Source organism: Oncorhynchus keta, chromosome 20, assembly GCF_023373465.1.
Source record: "Oncorhynchus keta strain PuntledgeMale-10-30-2019 chromosome 20, Oket_V2, whole genome shotgun sequence".
NCBI lineage: Eukaryota > Metazoa > Chordata > Actinopteri > Salmoniformes > Salmonidae > Oncorhynchus > Oncorhynchus keta.
The window spans coordinates 426,891-437,990 of record NC_068440.1 but is presented as its reverse complement, the minus strand read 5'-3'; the positions used below and the strand labels follow the sequence as shown (position 1 = coordinate 437,990).

Genomic DNA, 11,100 nt, shown 5'->3' with positions numbered 1-11,100 from the left:
CTTCTTTAGTTTCACTACATTCATTCACGAACCATGCTACTGTAAATGGTTCCACATATGTGTGGTAAATAACCACAAATGGTTTCATTTGTCTTTTAACTTCAGTACGGGGGTCTCCCTGTCTCCTCTCTTGTAGATGTAATGGAAGAGTAAACAACATGTCTTTCCCAATACGTAATTCGCAAATGTATCCCGTCTTGTACTAATCTTAAAGACTTGTCTATACCAGTCTAGATTTATTTCAGTACATAGAAATTCTTGATATTGACGAGCATATATCCATTCACTGTTATCAAATACACTCAACTCATACAACAATTGTCCCACACCAAATCTATAATCCCACCAATTATACATATAACAAAACGAAACCAATGCCTTCCGTCAGGTAAGAACACCATACATAAAACCAGTGTCTTCCCTCAGGTAAGAACACCATACATAAAACCAGTGTCTTCCCTCAGGTAAGAACACCATACATAAAACCAGTGTCTTCCCTCAGGTAAGAACACCATACATAAAACCAGTGTCTTCCCTCAGGTAAGAACACCATACATAAAACCAGTGTCTTCCCTCAGGTAAGAACACCATACATAAAACCAGTGTCTTCCCTCAGGTAAGAACACCATACATAAAACCAGTGTCTTCCCTCAGGTAAGAACACCATACATAAAACCAGTGTCTTCCCTCAGGTAAGAACACCATACATAAAACCAGTGTCTTCCCTCAGGTAAGAACACCATACATAAAACCAGTGTCTTCCCTCAGGTAAGAACACCATACATAAAACCAGTGTCTTCCCTCAGGTAAGAACACCATACATAAAACCAGTGTCTTCCCTCAGGTAAGAACACCATACATAAAACCAGTGTCTTCCCTCAGGTAAGAACACCATACATAAAACCAGTGTCTTCCCTCAGGTAAGAACACCATACATAAAACCAGTGTCTTCCCTCAGGTAAGAACACCATACATAAAACCAGTGTCTTCCCTCAGGTAAGAACACCATACATAAAACCAGTGTCTTCCCTCAGGTAAGAACACCATACATAAAACCAGTGTCTTCCCTCAGGTAAGAACACCATACATAAAACCAGTGTCTTCCCTCAGGTAAGAACACCATACACAAAACCAGTGTCTTCCCTCAGGTAAGAACACCATACATAAAACCAGTGTCTTCCCTCAGGTAAGAACACCATACATAAAACCAGTGTCTTCCCTCAGGTAAGAACACCATACATAAAACTATATTCTGGTAATCCGAACAATTGAACATATGCGGTGGTACTTAATGAATATGATGTCAGTTCGGTTGTCATCTGAGACATTCTCATCAATGATAAGATGACATAAACTCTACAGTGGACAGTCTACACATCAGAGTTATCGGATTCACATGGCATTGTTTTTCAATTCATATGTTTGAATATGAAATTATTTGTGATGGGATGAAATGTGATTTTAGCTTCTAAAATGTGAGATTTGGGTCTTCATAAGATATGGCTCTGCTCAATCAATGGCCCGCCCCTGTGAAGGGACATGGGCTATAAATCTTTTCAAACACGCCCTCCTCTCCCTTCCTATATAAGCCAATATAACTTGCCATTCCGAAGATGTGAGGACGACGATCCTATGTCAGAATGGTTCAGATAATAACTACAGAACGAAGCCAACATCAGCTTGAGCTTTGTTTGCGAATGGTATGAACTTTGAACTCTTATTCACTACAGAAGTGATACTTCCTAGCCATTGAGTTAGCAACAGCAGATGCAACGAGGTTTAGGAAGGAACAGACAGAGTATCCCGTCTATCACCAAACCACGTTACTACAACGTATCCAATTGACAGCCAGAAACATTCTTCAAAGGACTCGGCCTTCCATCTACCACCTACCTACCGAAGCGCAGCTTAGAGTAAATATTTATTGCATTTTAGAATATTAGAATGCATAAGATGCTGTATTTACGATAGTACAGCTTCTCCCTGTGTCCCTCAGTCTTCCCGCTCTTTCACTCAAACCCAGCCCTTTTCCTTTGTGTAAACAAGCGGTCATATATGTTCCGCCCACTAGGGACGTTTTCCTTTATGACGTCATTTGTAATCAAGTTATGATTTAATTATGTGTATGTGTAATTCTGTGTGATTAGGTATTTAGTAAATAAATAATTAAACCCAATTTTGTATTGCTGATTCAAATTGTTAGCCAGGGTTCGTGCAGATAACCATGAATTTACAACTTTCACACGAGACGATTGATATTGAATGCTATTGATGTCAAATATTACAAGGTCTTTAAGAGTTTATTCGGAAGATAAAAGCTCTATAAATATTATTTTGTGGTGCCCGATTCTCTAGTTAATTACATTTACATGATTAGCTCAATCAGGTGATATTAAATACGGAGAAATTATTTTATAGAATAGCATGTCACTTAATCCAGCATAGCCAAAGACACGACAGTGGTAAGCACATTTCCACTCAGGTATTTGTGTATCTTAAACCTATGGTGTAACTGCTGTCCTGTCTACAGTAAACTGTTAACTAAGTCAGTGCCGAAGAGCTCCAGATGTTGAGACTTAGGTATCTTATCATACAGTGCCTTATTCTACAATTCATTAAATTTCCCCCCTCAATCTACACATAATACCCCATAATTGAAAAAGAAAACTGTTTAGAATTTTTTGCCAATTTATAAAAAATTTAAAACATAAATATCACATTTACATAATTATTCAGACCCATTCACTCAGTACTTTGTTGAAGCACCTTTGGCAGCCTTGAGTCTTCTTGGGTATGACACTACAATCTTGGCAGAGCTGTATTTGGGGAGTTTCTTCAATTCTTCTCTGCAGATCCTCTCAAACTCTGTCAGGTTGGTTGGGAAGTGTCGCTGCACAGCTATTTTCAACTCTCAACAGAGATGTTCGATCGTGTTAAAGTCCAGGCTCTTGCTGGGCCACTCAAGGACATTCAGAAACTTATCCCGCAGCCACTCCTGTTTTGTCTTGGCTGTGTGCTTAGGGGCGTTGTCCTGTTGAAAGGTGAACCTTCGCCCCAGTCTGAGGTCCTGAGCAATCTGGAGCAGGTTTTCATCAAGGATCTCTCTGTACCTTGCTCCGTTCATCTATGCCTCGATCCTGACTAGTCTCCCAATCCCTGCTGCTGAAAAAGATCCCCACAGCATGATGCTGCCACCACCATGCTTCACCGTAGGGATGGTGTCAGGTTTCGTCCAGACGTGACGCTTGGCATTCAGGCCAAAGAGTTCAATCTTGGTTTCATCAGACCAGAGAATCTTGTTTCTCATGGTCACAGGTGGACTCCAATCAAGTTGTAGAAACATTTCAAGGATGATAAATGTAAACAGTATGCACCTGAGCTCAATTTTGAGGTATGTTTTTGTAAATTTTCAATACATTTCTAAAAACCTGTTTTCGTTTTGTCATTATGGGGTATTGAGGAAAAAGTCAAGGGGTCTGAATACTTTCCGAAGGCACTGTATACTATCCTTAATACTTAGTTTGTATTTTACTGTGCATCTAGTTCTGTGCAAAAGATGCGTTAGTTGTTAAGCAACAAAACCGGTGTGTGCACAACTATGGGGCCAAACAGACAGGGTTGGCTTTGACTGTTGACAACATGTAAACTATTTAGTCTCCATGTTTCTTGAAAACAAATAAGTTTGCACAATGAGCACTTGTCTCTTACATACATTGCTGCAGTTGTTGTTTAGCTAGCTAGCAAATTGTATCCATATTAGCATAGACATGACATCAGTCAAAACAAGACATGGTATCAATAACAAGATATAACGAGCTGAAACGAGCCACCTACAGTGCATTCGGAAAGTATTCAGACCCCTTGACTTTTTCCAAATTTTTTTATTATAAAACGTATTAAATAGCTTTTCCCCCTCAATCTATACACAACACCCCATAATAAAATTGTCTCCAAATGTATAAAAATAAATGTAAAAAATACCTTATTTACATAACTATTCAGACCCTTTACTATGAGACCCAAAATTGAGCTCCGGTGCATCCTGTTTCCATTTGTAAAAAACACTTGTAGATTTGATTGTTTTTTATACATTTGCAAACATATCCAAAAGCTTGTTTTTGATTTGTCATTATGGCGTATTGTGTGTAGATTGATTAGGATATTATCCTAATCAATTTTAGAGTAAGGCTGTAATGTAACAAAATGTGGTAAAAGGGAAGGGGTCTGAATACTTCCCCTAATGCACTACGATTCCCCACATGGCAGCTTCTTGTCATTGTTGCTAGCTATCTGACCATTCAGAATCATAACAACCTTCAAAATCAATTAGGGAATTACCCTCATCTTTGTTCTAGATTAGGGATATCCTGCTCTTTCAATCATGAAGATCAAACATTGTATTACCTTTAATATGGCGCTTGATGTCGGTGCAGGTTGAACCCTATTGGTGCATGTGGTTCGTTAGTATTGAAAACAGAAACATGACAGAGAAACACACATGTTCACAGTGACTAATTTATTTACTGTTTAATGAAGGATAACACATTCCTTGTACATCTATAGGATGAGATTTACCACTTGCCATTATTGTTGCCACTTGCCATTCAAAATATCACAGATACTAACACAGTATTTTCTTCCTATCATTTAAAGCCTACTGTGCATTGAACTGTCCATTGCTGCCCTCTAGAGGCTACCTGTGTAAGAACAAGCATATGATCAAATTTACTAGAGAAGATATTGCATTTATGTATCAAAGTTCTTGTCGACACTATGGCACAAAGTATGTGTTGTAACTGTCCTGCAACAATAATTTTACTGAAATGAAGGGGTATCTGAGCAAATTGTGTTTGGTAACTAGAACTCATTACCATCTTAATACCACTTTATTTTGAGTTGTTATGTAAAGTGCTACCAATGTTTTTAATACAGCCTGATGGCCAGGTCAGCCATTCATGTAGCCTACTATGTACAACCCAGGACACTTTAAAATACATTGACTTTTAAGTCCGAATAATAGGATTGACCAATGTTAAGTTCATTACAATCTTGCAATAATTGAAATGAATTATTATGAAGTGAGTTCCATAGATGGACTCAACAGTTACCCTCATTCACATCTACCTTTATATTGAAAATATGTTACCAGATCGCAGTGTATTCAGAGCCAGTCCGTGCAGACATTTGTTTCACTTAAGAAAAAAAACAAAACAGTATGCTTCTTTGGAATATGACAGGGGATATATAAAGCCAATATGTAAAACATATACCAACTTTGAATAACTTTCTCAAATTACATTCCGGTGAAACATATTGACACCCTTGCACTTTCTTAAATATATATATATAATATTTATGTTGGCCTCCACACCATTGTATTGGATTTTCAGCATTGTAGAAACACTTATTTTTGAAACTTATGTATACAATTTAGAAAAGAAAAATTTAGAAAAGAAAAAGAAAATGGCATGGACCTAATGGACAAAATTATTCCCATCAAAGAGCTAATACTTGGTTACACAGCCTTTGGTCAAAATAACTGCCCACAAATGTTTCTTGTAGTATGAGCTTGCTGCACCTTTCTACTGGAAGTTTAACAAACTTTTCAGCTGCAGACTGCTCCAATTCTGAAATGTTTAATGGGTGTCTTCGACCAACTGCACTTTTCAGATTTCGCCATAGGTTTTTGATGGGATTCAGGCATGGAATCAATATTGGCCACTCCAATTCACTCGGGCTCCCTGAGTAGCGCAGCGGTCTAAGGCACTGCATCTCAGTGCAAGAGGCGGCACTATAGTACCTGGTTCAAATTCAGGCTGTATCACATCTGGCTGTGATTGGGTGGAGCACAATTGGCCCAGCATTGCCGAAGTAGGCCGTAATAGTCAATTATAATTTGTTCTTGCCTAGCTAAATAACTCAAACCCATAACCCTGGTGTTGTAAGCACCGTGATCTACCAACTGAGCCACATGGGATCAATGCTAGCCACTCCGGAACAGTTCAGTGTTTTTTTTTCTTGAACCATTCCATGCATTTTGATGTGTGTTTGTGGTTGTTGTCCTGCTGGAAGACCCACAACCTTCAAAGGAGACCCAGTTTTTGTACACTGGGCTTAACATTGGACTCCAAAATACCTTGATACTCTTCTGATTTCATGACGCCTTGCACACGTTCAAGGCCCCCAGTACCAGAGGCAGCAAAGCAACCCCTTTGAATGCTTCAATTGGTCGCCAGGAAACCTAGCACTGATTTGTATTGCCAAAGAGTTCTAATTTGGTTTCATCCGTGCAAATAACATTTCCCCCGAGATTCAGGCTTGTTAGGGTGTTTTTTTGTTAAGTTCAATCAGAGTTTTGTGTGTCTCTATCAGAGGTGGGGTCTTCCTATGTTTACCAAAGACCAACTTAAGAAACTCAAAGAAAAGAACACCCTTCCTTCAATCAAACACAGGGGGAGGTTTGATCATTCTGTGGGGTTGCTTTGCTGCCTCTGGTACAGGGGGCCAAACAGGCATTTAATACATGTGCACTTGCTAGTGGTAACTTTAATTAATGTAATACATTAATGAAAAGTGAACAATAGTAGCAAGTAACAAAGGTTTGGCATCTAAATACATGAATGTCTGTTCTTTTACAGCCAATCCTCTCTGAAAAAGGCACAAACCATCATAACAATATACATAAATAAAATGATGTGTTTCTCTTAATCTTGCAATTAAACAGTTTAAATATAGTCTGGATAACTTGTCATTATAAAAAGGCAGGACAACAGCTCTGTGGCAATATTCCTGATATCCTTCTTCCAAAGGAAGGGTTTCTATGGGTTTCATTGTAATAGGCGTTTTGGGGGGGGGGGGCACCACCACATTTTTATCCAGTTTTCATTTAAACATTTTATAACTTGGCTTTACTCAAGTTGCTATCATTTGCCAGGTTAGTTCTAAAAGAACTCCTGAATCCTCCTCCAAAGGTCGACCTCTGCTGCTGCGTGGGACCTGGGCACACCTCCCCACGCAACAGGCTTTCCAATAACACCATGAATACTGGACGGGCAGAAGGGCATGTAGGGTGTCTCTAAGTAGTGTCCTGCTCCAGGATAAAATACTGACTCGTAATTATGCTTCCCATGATGCTTCAGTTGATGCATTGCCTGATCTGCAAAATAACAACTGTCCCAGTTTTGGTCATCCTCTGCAGCAACAAAGAGAAACCTTCCATTGGCTCTCTCAATTGGGATGAGCGTTGCCTGATTATCCTCTGCCATGGGGTCATTAATAACATATTTTACATTTAAGGCCCCGGACTTGGTAGCAAAGACTATTTTGGTATCAAGCATTAGGGGAGGTATGACTGTGCCTTTGTAGTGAAGAGGAATCATGGCATTGGCATTGCAACCATTGATCCATACGGTAGCAGCAATGCCTGGCAGAAAAGTGGCAATGGACAGTGCTAGATCACCACTTTTGGACAGTGACAACAAACCTAATCCAGAGCCGCAAACCTCAAAAGATAAAGGGACAGCAAATAAAGCACCGACCATTAGACATTCAGGTAGTACTATTTCCATGAAAGACGGGTGATTTGAAGTAATGAATAAGCTGTAAGCAATTATAAACTAATTTTCACATTATTTTTCAAGAACTGAATCGCCTCCTCAAAATACTCCAGATGGATCTTGGTCACGTTTTTAGGATTGTCATCAGCCCCATATAATGACACTGTAAAGACCACAAAACCTCTGTTGGCAAGAAGAGAAGCTCTAGCTTCAGATAGACCTCTTCCATATGTGTATAGGTCTAAAACAGCTGGGTGTGGACCTATTTCTGTAAAGGAGGAAATATACACTTTAAAACATTGAAAACCAGCACACATCACATTGATGGTAAATACTAACTTCTAATAAACATCCCTTTTTTTAGGACCCTGTGCATTCAAATATAATTCGTAAAAATCTAAATAAATTCACAGATCTTCAATGTAACGTGTTTAAACACTGTTTCCCATGCTTGTTCAATGAACCATAAACCATTAATGAACATGCACCTGTGAAACGGTCGTTAAGACACTAATAGCTTAGCAGAATGTAGGCAATTAAGGTCACAGTTATTTAAGGAAACTTAGGACACTAAAGAGGGCTTTCTACTGAAATACACCAAAAGAAAGATGCCCAGGGTCCCTGCTCATCTGCGTGAACATGCCTCAGGGATGCTGAAAGGAGGCATGAGGACTGCAGATGTGGCCAGGGGAACAAATTGCCGTACTGTGAGATGCCTAAGACAGCACTACAGTGAGACAGGACAGACAGCTGATCGTCCTCAGTGGCAGAACACTTGTAACAACACCTGACCAGGATCGGTGCATCCCAACATCACACCTACGGGACAGGTACAGGATGGCAACAACAACTGCCCAAGTTACACCAGGAACGCACAATCCCTCCATCAGTGCTCAGACTGTCCGCAATAGGCTGAGAGAGGCTGGACTGAGGGCTTGTAGGCCGGTTGTAAGGCAGGTCCTCACCAGACATCACCGGCAACAACATCGGCTATGGGCACAAACATACCGTCGCTGGACCAGATAGGACTGGCAAAAAGTGCTCTTCACTGACGAGTCACGGTTTTATCTCACCAGAGGTGATAGTCGGATATGAGTTTCTCGTCGAAGGAATGAACGTTACACCGAGGCCTGCACTCTGGAGCAGGATCGAATTGGAGGTGGAGGGTTCGTCATGGTCTGGGGCGGTGAGTCACAGCATCATCGGACTGAGGTTGTTGTCATTGCAGGCAATATCAACGCTGTGTGTTACAGGGAAGACATCCTCCTCCCTCACGTGGTACCCTTCCTGCAGGCTCATCCTGACATGACCCTCCAGCATGACAACACCACCAGCCATACTGCTCGTTCTGTGCGGCATTTCCTACGAGACAGGAATGTCAGTGTTCTGCCATGGCCAGCGAAGAGCCCGGATCGCAATCCCTTGAGCCCCCCACAGAAATATCTGGGAACTTTCAGGTGCCTTGGTGGAAGAGTGGGGTAACATCTCACAGAACTGGCAAATCTGGTGCAGTCCATGAGGAGAAGATGCACTGCAGTACTTAATGCAGCTGGTGGCCACACCAGATACTGACTGTTGCGTTTGATTTTGATTCCCCCCTTTGTTCAGGGACACATTATTCCAATTCTGTTAGTCACATGTCTGTGGAACTTGTTCAGTTCATGTCTCAGTTGTTGAATCTTGTTGTTCATACAAATATGTTCATATAAATATTTAAACATGTTAAGTTTGCTGAAAATAAAAACGCAGTTGACAATGAGAGGACATTTCTTTTTTCTGCTGAGTTTACATAGTATACCAAAGGGTAAACAGTAACACCAACCAGGAGGTACAAATAGAACTCCACGAAGCTTCCCCTCTTTGACAGGAATTCTTCTTACTCCCTCTGCAAGCAGACTTCTTTCATTGATTACTTCAGCCAGTATTCCTGGACTATCCTTGGAATGTACACTGAAGTTGACAAGGCAAGGCACTGATACAACCTTCTTAACAAACTTAAGTGTGTAAGTTGTTTGGTTTCAGAGACCACAAAAGCCCCATAGGTTCTACTCCAGTGTAACTGCCACCTAGTGATGACGCAGTTGTTAGATCAATCGTTCCACTGCAGTTGGCCTCATAGGTAGCTGAGGACCTGAATGCCTTTGTCATCTGTTACTTCTGCCCTCAGATCCACCTGCTGTCTTGGTTTCAGCCTGTCAACTTTCAACTGCACTGGCTCATCGAATAAGCACTTGGCATTGGGAAGAATCTGTAAACACACTTTAGACATTTTACACTCTGGTTAGGAGTGGAGAGAGATAGAAATGCAGTTTAGGCTTCTTTATATACTATTTTCAAGTGAGGATGATGCCTTCAGCGAAGATAGTTGCTTGTAGACTTAAAGTTGTGGCCAATTGCACAATTGTGTGACCAGCACAGTTCAAAGATGACCTAAACTGGTAGGCTAGATGACATGAAGTGAGGATGGCGTTGAGTATGGAATCTACAAAGAAACATGGAGACAATAATACATTAGATTGGAGTAAAATAAAATAAATTGCATAGTTAAATGAAATGTATAATCAAAGACAGTAGAGTATGAAGATAGCAGAAATCGCTTCGTCAATAGAAATTCCCGATCACACTTGTAGGCAATGTCATGGCAATGTTGGCTAGCTAAGCTCATGCACAGAAACACGTCATGGGGTCTAACGGTCGTCTCGCGCTGAACTGTGCATGTGCAGGCCATCAAATCAATGGCACTCCTTCGATACTAAAAATTGTTTTTGACAAAAGATTTCAATGTTTTAGTTTGTCACTTTCATGAGATTGGAGTAATAGCTTGTTCAACTTCTTAATATATTGGCTCGAGGGCCTCCAGAGTGGCGCAGTGGTCTAAGGCACCGCATCGCAGTGCTAGAGGTGTCACTACAGATCTCGGTTTGATCCCGGGCTGTGTCGCAGCCGGTCGCGACTGGGAGACCCATGAGGCGGAGCACAATAGGCCCAGCGTCGTCCGGGTTAGGCCGACCGGGATGTCCTTGTCCTATCGCGCTTTAGTGACCCCTGTGGCGGGCCGGGTGAATGCACGCTGCCACGGTCACCAGTTGGAATGTGTTTCCTCCGACACATTGGTGCAGCTGTCTCCGGGTTAAGTGAGCAGTATGTCAAGAAGCAGTGTTGCTTGGCAGGGTCATGTTTCAGAGCAAGCATGGAGCACCTTCACATTCATAGCACCTTTACCTCTCCCGAGTCTGTACGGTAGTTGCAGCGATGGGACAAGACTAACTACCAATTGGACATTATGAAAAAGGGGTCCAAAAATATATATATATATTTTTTTTTTAAAGACCTGGCTCGAAACTAGGTTGTGCTTTTCGATTTTGAGAAAATTAACAACTAATTAAGAATGTTTCACTTTTCTCATCGACTTCTCAAACCCCAGGCTGGTCTGCTTGGTCCGTTTCGCAAACATTCCAGGAAGTCTTGCGATGTTGCACCTCTGGGTTTAGAAACTCTGTGCTATAATGATAAGCAATAGCCTTCATTAAATGTGCTATGGTAA

General features: G+C 41.0%; 1 pseudogene; it reads right to left on the bottom strand.

The window, feature by feature from the left end:
• Window positions 1–4,518: 4,518 nt before the first annotated feature.
• LOC118399016 (acyl-coenzyme A thioesterase 1-like) lies at window positions 4,519–10,411 on the bottom strand (annotated as a pseudogene).
• Between the last annotated feature and the right edge of the window lie 689 nt (window positions 10,412–11,100).